Source organism: Silene latifolia, chromosome 3 (genome assembly GCF_048544455.1).
Source record: "Silene latifolia isolate original U9 population chromosome 3, ASM4854445v1, whole genome shotgun sequence".
Lineage (NCBI taxonomy): Eukaryota > Viridiplantae > Streptophyta > Magnoliopsida > Caryophyllales > Caryophyllaceae > Silene > Silene latifolia.
In genome coordinates, this window is record NC_133528.1 from 25226271 (window position 1) to 25236307 (window position 10037).

Sequence of the window (10037 nt, forward strand, 5' to 3'; positions counted from 1 at the left end):
AACATAAGACCATAACTAACAAATGACCACATGTTCCTAAACACTAGGACAACTTTGAATTAGTTTCAACAAAAACTGCTTCTTTAATATTTAAGCCTGCCTAAACCAATTCATGGAATATACAACCAGTTGTATATGTTGTACGGTGTAGAACCTGAGATTTGTGTGAAAGTATCCGAGATTTATATTAAAGAATATGAGCTTTATTATAAAGTATTGAGTTCATTCATTTACACATTAAAAACATGAAATTTAAATTAGCTCAGAAAGAATACACGTAAGCTCGGATTCTTATACTTGGTTGTACCATGCTTATGGTACCACTGGATGTATAATCCTATTTGTGTGCCTAAACCCTGATCCTAGCGTTGGACTCCCATAATTATATTGATTACTCAACTATTATATTATATGTAGAAGAAGAAAAGATTAGAAATTATTATGTGCCTGTCTACAAATGTTTTAAACTGAGGTAAATCAAAACCCGTAAAGTTCCTAACATCGCAAAGACGGTTGGTCATCCATGAATTCAATTCAAAAGACTTGAAATAGCATTGAATCCCACGTCTTAAAAGCTTCCTCTGACCTCTTAGGGAACAAATCAAATGACACAAGTCGAGCTACAACATCTCGTGCATTGCAACTAAGAAAACCCATTAACACACAGACTTCTCAAAATATTTACGATAGTTTTTATATCTAGTCTATAATATTGATGATCCGAAATAGTGGCAGTTAAACATGGTAATAAGAGTTTCTGTAGTCAAAAGACTAGTAGCTCCCTACTTGGGAGTCAACAGTTCAGGTAATTTGTCGCCTTCTTGCACGAACACAGGATCATGGGAAGTTGGAGGGACCTGGGCTTGTATCATAGCAACACCATACTCATTCGGCAAGGCAGGGTCACAAAATGAACTGCCTACAACCTCGGCATAGACAGTGATCAAGAAGTAGAGAATGCTGAAGGTAACACTTACCAATGACAGGACAGACGCCGCTGCAAAGACACCGACCAGGTTTGAGTATATAGCAGTGCTTATACCCCAAGTACACTACGTTTTATGCACCATGTTTATCGTTGAGGATTGCGCCACCTCAAAGTGCGAGGAACGCTACTACAAATGTGAACCTGAAAAATCATAACAACAAGTTTATTTCCAGAATTAAATTCAGGCCAAAAAATACAGAAAACGGAATAAACAGACCCAAGTTTCGTCATCTTTGACTAACGTTTTTGTAGACAATGCAGTATGCTCTCATCTAAAACGGCTATTTCTAACCCAGGGTAACACGATTACTGTAAAATCTGGTTCTAGATACAACAATACCCCTATCATCAAAAGCATCCGCTATTGCCAAAACATCATTTACGATTAAGTCCCCATACCACGTAGCTTAGTGCATCTCAAATAACGAACAAATAGCAGAAGCAGTAACATATTTAGCAATGATATGTTAATGCATATCATTCACCAGCATCCAGTTAATGTGAGACGATCAGAAGTGAATAGATTACTGAGCTAGCACTAGTACACTGTACACCAGATCCAAGTACCTTTCTAAGGAAAGTGCATATATATTAAAGGGCAGCCCTGTGCATGATAGCATCCCTGCAAGGTGAGGGGCGGAGGAAGGCTCCCACCATAAGGGTGTAATAGGGGCAAGCCTTTTCTTGTCATTTTGGCAAGATGCCGCTTCAAGCCTTCAAGGACTTGAACCTCTGCAACAACATAACAGGTAACACATCAACAAAAAAAAAAGGATATTCTATGGTGTACCCCTGAGTTTTTCGGGTTTCTATGTTTTACCCCTCTTTTTTTTTTTTAATTCTACATTGTACTCCTAAACTTCTTACTTATTTCTCCATCATAACCTCGTTTAACTCTCCATTAACTTTATCACTATCAAACAACCGTACTTTGACCTTTATCTTGACTTATTAATGTTGTATCACCATTCTATATGAGAAACATCACAAATCACTTTTAATAAGCACCAACTACTATTAAAAACATCTGTTATGATTCATGAGATGATAATGGAGATTTTTTGAACTTTTAGTTAGTTTCGTATACTATATCGTGAGCTAATGAGTAATTCGGCGAACTAATAAGTAAATGAGTAGGTTATCGAGTAATTGGAATGATAAATAGACGATTTAATAGGTCATTTAAGAAACTAAGTTAACAAAGACAATAAATAAGGTCATGGTATAGACTAATGTATAGAGTTTAGGGGTACACCATAGAATATAAAAAAGGAGGGGTACAACGTAGAAAACTGAAAGCCACGAAGGTACACCGTAGAATATCCCAAAAAAAAAACAGTCCCGGATAAACATAATGATACCATTTGAGCATAAGCACACCTTACTAGGCTAAAGTACTAAAGAAAGGTAAAGCATCAAACACAAAAGTAACAAGTGCGGAGTAATTCATAATATTGAAGAACAGAATACCAAGATACAATGAAGCAAATGAGGGCAAGAGTCGAGTGAGTAGTTGAAGTATGTGGATTCCTTCTGCAACAGATACACCCACTGGTACAATTGACGATAACATTGATGATATTATGAGCAAGCAGAAGCGCGATTGCTAATGCAATCCCTAGACCATAAGCCGAACTTCTTGGGTAAGAACAAACACCCGGTGAAACTTGATGCACTTGAGAAACCTGCAAAATTGACAAACAACAGAAACAAAAGAACTACTCCGACCCATATTTGGATACTTAGAAATTAGATGTACAAAACAAAGGGTTATACTCTAATTCTCACATAAGGCCTCCCCCAGGTTTTGAATTACTGAATATGGGGTAAAACTTCCCCCATCACTACCACTACTAACCAACAATCTCCTATTTACAGTAACATACTACTAAATCAGCCCAACTTCAATAACAGCAAGAAATTGATAGATGAATCATCTCAACCAAAACCTTAAGGTAATGGTTGAAGCCCAACTATTATAAATATTCCTATTAGAAATTACAGTAACAAATCCATCAAAATTATATGCAACTAGAAAAAACATCACAATCTAAAACCCATACTAGTCAATCAAAATTCTCTAATATCTCTCGACGCCGGAATATGAAAGGCAAACAAATTCCGAAAACATTACAAACACCAATTTTTGCACATCAATAATATTACATATTTACATTACATAAATAAAACAAGAACAAAAACTGAGATTGTTAAACCTCATACCTTAATATTAGTGAACTCTGCAGCAAATCCCAGAAAAGCAGAGACTAATCCAAAAACCCTATTATTAAGCATATTGTTCGATATTTGATCACAAATGTCCACATTTTTTCTTCCTTATTTTTATCCTACGCCGTTTTCTTCTTGTTTTCTTCCTAGTCTGAAGCTAATAACACGCATAAACTGTGTACTATTTCGGTGACACTCAACATTTGAGTAAAAATAATGAGTAGCTGCAAAATTATTACGGAATACGTATTTGTTTCTTGTTTTTATATATGTAACGAAACAATTACTTGTCTTGACGTGGAAATTAAAACGGACTAAATAACATATGAGGGTTCGTGTGGCATAGATATCACTTATAGTGGTTCACAACATACCGTTGGCTTTGTAGGAAGAGATAACGCTTATTTTCAGGAAGCAAAAACAGAAGAAATTGTCGGGTTTGGCGGTTTTGCATTCAAAAATAATTTGATAAAAACATGCGAGACAATTGTTATAATTGGTATATTTGGGCTTGCACTTGGTCCTAGATCGTTCTTATCACAACTTGGTACTGAAACAAATGGTCGATTTTTTTATTGTTTGGCACCTGATCGGGGATTATCAACCATGTTTTTTGGTGACGATGCACAAATTAGCGGAGATTCTACTAGGGAAGTTCAAACGATTGCTATGAATAAGATGATTAAATATCACATATACGTAAATGGTATTAGTGTCAATGGAATTAGGCTATCAATCGACCTATCCGTATTCGAATTTGATCCAATAAGAAATAACAATGGTTTTTTCGTGGATTCTGGTGCACTATTAAGAATACTTGATTATAGAAACAATATATGGAATATGAATAATCTTATTATCAGTGATGCGTATTGTGTATAATACAAACTACTTATATACTAAGGTGTACTAAACTAATGGAGGAAGAAAAATACAACAGCTATAATTACAACAGCTATAAACTAATGTTGGCAACTTTGGATTGTTGCCTTATATACAATAGAGATGTTGCAGCTGTAGGAGACTTGCGTACTACCCCCCCTCAAGTTGGCGCGTGTAAGTTTGAAACGCCCAACTTGGAAAGTAATGCTTCAAACGATGTCCGCCCGAGCGCTTTTGTAAGAATATCGGCTAATTGTACTTTGGTGTGTACATAGGTGGGTTTGATAAACCCTTTTAGAATTTCGTCTCTTACGAAATGGCAATCCACCTCAATGTGTTTTGTTCGTTCGTGAAAAACGGGATTGCGTGCTATATGTAAAGCCGATTGGTTGTCGCACGAGAGGTCAATTGGCCGAGAATGAGGTATACCGAGAAAACTTAGGAGGCCTTTAAGCCATTTTAGTTCACATACCGTATGAGCCATGGCACGGTACTCGGCTTCGGTGGACGATTTGGAGACCGTGGATTGCTTCTTTGTTTTCCATGAAATGGGGGCACCACCGAGGAAGACGATATAGGCGGATAAAGATCTCTGCGTAGTTGGACAAGTAGCATAGTCCGAGTCGCAATAAGCATGAAGTGTGAGATCACTGTGCGAGGGAAGAAGGAGACCCTGACCCAGTTTGTTTTTCAAATAGCGAACCACGTTAAGGGCTGCCTGCCAATGGTCGACTCGGGGGGCGTGCATGAACTGAGCGAGGATATGGACGCCATAGGTGAGGTCTGGTCGTGTGATTGTAAGATAAACAAGGCGACCTACAAGTCGACGATATGGTTGTGGGTCGTTGAGTAAAGGTGTCTCGGATGTGGCAAGACTATGGTTTGGTTCCATAGAATGTGAGTGGGCTTTGACCCGAGTAGGCCAGCCTCGGTGAGTATATCTAAAGCGTATTTCCGTTATGACATGAATATCCCGCTTGAGTTGCGTGCGATTTCGGGGCCTAAGAAGTATTTGAGCGGGCCTAGATCTTTCATGTGGAAGCATTGGCCTAGATAGGTTTTGAACGTGGTAATCATATCCGGGTTGTTGCCACAAATGACCAAATCGTCTACGTAGACGAGAACATGAATCTCGGTGTTGGGTTTGATCAAGGTAAATAGGGAATGATTGTATGGACATTGTTTAAAACCATAGTTAAGAAGAGCGGAAGCAAGTTTGGCGTACCAACACCTTGGAGCTTGTCGGAGACCATATAAGGACTTGCGAAATCGACAAACCATACCTGTATTATTTGTGAGAAAACCGGGCGGTGGCTTCATGTAAACTTCTTCTTCGAGATCACCATGGAGAAAGGCGTTGTGGACGTCCATTTGGTGGATGTCCCAACGTTTAGCAGCGGCAATAGTTAGGAGCGTGCGGACAGTGACTAATTTAATAGTCGGAGCAAAGGTTTCTTGAAAGTCGATCCCTTTAACTTGACGATTGCCCATTACAACAAGACGGGCTTTATATCGTTCAATGGAGCCGTCAGCGTTGTATTTGATTTTGTAAACCCATTTTGAGCCAAGAGCTTTCTTGTGTGATGTAAGGGGTTCGAGAGTCCATGTGTGATTCCGTTCAAGAGCGGCGATTTCGGACTTCATTGCCTCGCGCCATTGCGGTACCTGCATAGCTTCATTAAAAGAGTTCGGCTCGTGATTGTTGGTCACGGCTGCTAGGAAAATTTTATGGTTAGTAGAAAACTTGTCATATTGAACATAATAAGATATGGGATAGCGAGTACCTGAAGACGATGACGGTACGGTGAGAAGGTGAGTCGAGGGGTTGATAGGGGGCCGGACAAAATCCTTGAGGAGGGAGTTAGGAATTTTAGTACGGTGGCCTTTACCCAATTTTGAGACATCGACGGGGGGTTGGTGAGTACTGTCTGGTGGAGGTGTAGTGGTCGTGTTGTTGTCCGTGTTGGGCGGTTCCTGATGGTCGGTCATGGGCTGATCAATAGGCGTGGCCTGTTCTGAAATCGTGTTCTGTTCGGGTGAAGAAACAGAGGAGGATGATGGATGATCGGTTGGAGGGGTCGAAATCATGACCCTGTCAATAGGTGTGAGTGTATCATCAATGAAATTCGGGGAGTCAGGATTCGTGTCGTGAATATTTAGCGATTGATATGGAAATTCGTGTTCGACGAAAACGACATCACGAGAGCAAAATTGTGACCCGGTGTCGAGATCGTAGACACGCCATCCCTTCTTGCCAAATGGGTAGCCGAGGAAGACACATTTACGACCACGTGGGGCAAACTTGTCTTTGGAACGATTAGTATTTTTTGCATAACAGAGACACCCGAAGGTGCGAATATGATCCATGGGTGGTGGTTTATTAAAAAGAACTTCATATGGTGTTTTGCCATGGTGTATAGATGACGGTGTGCGGTTGATAAGATAGACCGCGGCAAGGACACATTCTCCCCAAAAAAGGAGAGGGAGACTAGCTTGAAATAACAAAGAGCGGGCTACGTTGAGGATATGACGATGTTTACGTTCGACCCGACCATTTTGTTGAGGAGTGTCGATATTAGATGTTTGAAAAATAATGCCATTCTCACGAAAAAAATTGTTAAAAGAGGTAAATTCTAGACCGTTATCGCTACGGAAAATCTTAATTTGTTTTTGAAATTGACGATTTACCATAGAAAAAAAATCCAATAAAGTTTGTCGAACTTCACTTTTGTAACGTAATAAATAGACCCACGTGGAACGGGAAAAATCGTCAACAATTGTCAAGAAAAATTGAGAGCCACAAGAGGCATTAGCGGAATATGGACCCCAAATATCAAAGTGCATTAATTCAAACGTGCTATCAGCAATACTTGTACTTAAAGGGAAAGGGGAGCGAGTTTGTTTCGCTCTAAGACAAACGTCACAATGTTTGCTATGAAAATCAGAAATACGAGTGTTTGTGTTATGTAAAAAAGGCAAAAAACGAGAAATATTAGAGGAGGGATGGCCCAAACGACGATGCCAGAGCTCGACTATATCAAGCGTACCAGAAGCGTAAGCATGAGGCGTGTCGGACCGAACCCCCTTGAGATAGTAGAGCCCCTCACTTTGTTCACCCGCACCAATCACCGTCTTCGAGGAACGGTCCTGGATTAAACATAATTGTTGAGAAAATTGAATAGTAAGAGAATTATCCAGTAATAAACTTGAGACAGAAATTAAATTACATTGTAAATTGACCACATATAAAACATTGTGTAAAATGAGACGAGATGAAAGACGAATATCACCACTTTGAGTGGCTAAAGTCAACTCGCCATTGGGTAACCCCACTGATAATGGCGTTATATCATGAATATTTGTAAAATGTGACAGACATCCGGACATATGGTGCGAGGCACCGGTGTCAATAATCCAAGAAAAGGAAGAGAAATTACCATTGAGACGATCATTGGCATCAATCTTACGGTTTTTCCACATGTGAGCAAGTTCCGTCAGTTGTTGGGGAGTTAAATTATTCAACTCTATCCTGTCCAAATTATTAATAGGGGCAGCAGAGATACTAGGACCAGTTTCAACATTAGTTGGAGGGATAGTGGAAACCATATTTGCACGAGCAGTAGATTGCTGGACAGATTGTTTCTTGCGCTCATAGTTAGCCCGTCCTTGTGTGTCAGGGACGAACACGGCTTGACTCATATCAGTCGCGTTCGGGTCAATAAAAATTCGATCTCTAGGCCTGTCACCCCACCATTCGGGGAAGATCCCCGTCACCTGATAACAAGTGCGAAGATAGTGTCCGGGTTTCTTACAGGCTATGAAATACGGACGATTGGGATTAGAGGTAGACTGACTATGATAATTACGGTCAGATTTCGATTGGTCACGGTTCCCCCCCCCCCCCCCTGCAGACCGGTGTCCCTGAACCCGAGCGGCGAAAGCCATGGTGTCGGGTTGAGGCTCTGTTTTGGGATGAGTAAAATTCCGAACACCCTCATCCTGTAAAAGACGATTATAGACAAGATCGAGAGAGGAAAGAGGAGTGATACCGATTAGCTGTGTACGGGTATTATTGAAACGGTCATCAAGACCCATTAAGAAATCACGTACTCGCTTCTTGTTTTGACGATCCGTCATGATGGTAACCCAGTTGCAGGAGCAAGAGCTACAAGCGCACGATGGCAGAGGATCATGTTCCAGCAGAGCATCCCAGAGAGCCGTCAGACGGCCATAGTAATCCACCAGTGATTCAGTCGGACCCTGTCTGCAGGTCAGCAACTCCGCTTGTAATTGATAGATTCGTGCCTCGTTGGTTTGACAGAATCTGTTCTTTATATCCTCCCAAACCAACTTGGCTTCGGGACGAAGAGAAATCTGGCGCTTTAGAGCCGGAGCAATTGTATTGAAGATCCACAGCGTAACTAAGGCGTTTGTTGATTTCCAAGGTTCGAAAGCATCAGAGTTAGAGGCTGGTGGTTTAATTGTACCATCAATATATCCAAGTTTCCCTTTTGCCATTAGCGCAAGGTGAAACGATCTGGACCATTCATCATAGTTTTGTCCGTTGAAGATAACGGGAGAGATATTGTGACCCGTATGTTCAACGTGAACAACCGAGTAGGATTGTTGTTGTGGTGTTTCAAGGATCTGATTATTAGTCATATTGAAGAGAGAAAACAAAGAAAAGGGTAAAAAAATGGATGAAGAGACGGCAGACGGAAGAAATTAACCTAGCGTTGATACCATATTAAGAATACTTGATTATAGAAACAATATATGGAATATGAATAATCTTATTATCAGTGATGCGTATTGTGTATAATACAAACTACTTATATACTAAGGTGTACTAAACTAATGGAGGAAGGAAAATACAACAGCTATAATTACAACAGCTATAAACTAATGTTGGCAACTTTGGATTGTTGCCTTATATACAATAGAGACGTTGCAGCTGTAGGAGACTTGCGTATTATGCACCTTATACCTTCATACCGAAAAGTGCATATAACACTCTAAAAGCCACAGTGGTTATGTACTTTAGAGAGAAATATGGTTGGCAACCTATACCTATGCCTCGCAGCGAAGAGTCTAATCTTTGTTACGCAACATATCCTAGTGATGTTCAGGGATTTCCTTCTGTGATTTTTCATTTTGCAGGGATTAGACAATAGGGAGAAATTAATTGGATTATGAACAATAATTATTTGTTTACAAAAATTAATGGAGGATTTGCACGACTATATTAAGCCTTGATGAACCAGGCCCTAGCTTGTTTGGAGCTTATCAACAAATTAATTTTAAGATTTTATTTGATGTTGTTAATGGCCTTCCGTCCTTCGTGCCTCAGAATTGTCAAGAAGAGTTTATAGCTTTTAGAACCTTTTAATTTTAATGTATGCCCCTCTTGGTAAATTCGAATAAATCTATGTTTAGTTTATGTACTTGTGATTGTTTTCCTAGTGTAAATGAGTTATACGGGCATTATTAAAAATTAAAATGTTGGGGTGAAGGAATTTGAACACGTAAATATTTACTATACCTCTATCTTAGATTAAGATATCTTCGCTTATGCACTTGTGAGTGTAGTCAGAAGGCAATGATCATAATTCTCAAGTGAAGATTAGCTTCAAATAACCCATTTCATTTAAAACAAAAATAAATTGGCTTAGTTACAAACGTAATAAGTTCATAAAACAGACGAAATGTAAGTTGGCTAATTTATATTTTGCATGAGTGTATTAAGATAATAAGTTCAAAAATAAGTCACCTAAATTTGAGTTTTGAAGCAATTTTTGACAAAAGTGCATTTTAAGAGTGTAATTTTAGAAAAAAAAAAAGTTATAAAAGTGAGTTATTTTAGAAAATTGGTATGTAAATGGGAGTAACTATTAATTGACTAATTTTTACAAAATCTATTGCTTTTACCTTATTTTTG

General features: G+C 39.2%; 1 pseudogene; it reads right to left on the reverse strand.

Moving 5' to 3' along the window:
* Positions 1–680: 680 nt before the first annotated feature.
* LOC141648851 (protein VASCULATURE COMPLEXITY AND CONNECTIVITY-like) lies at positions 681–3315 on the reverse strand (annotated as a pseudogene).
* Positions 3316–10037: the final 6722 nt, after the last annotated feature.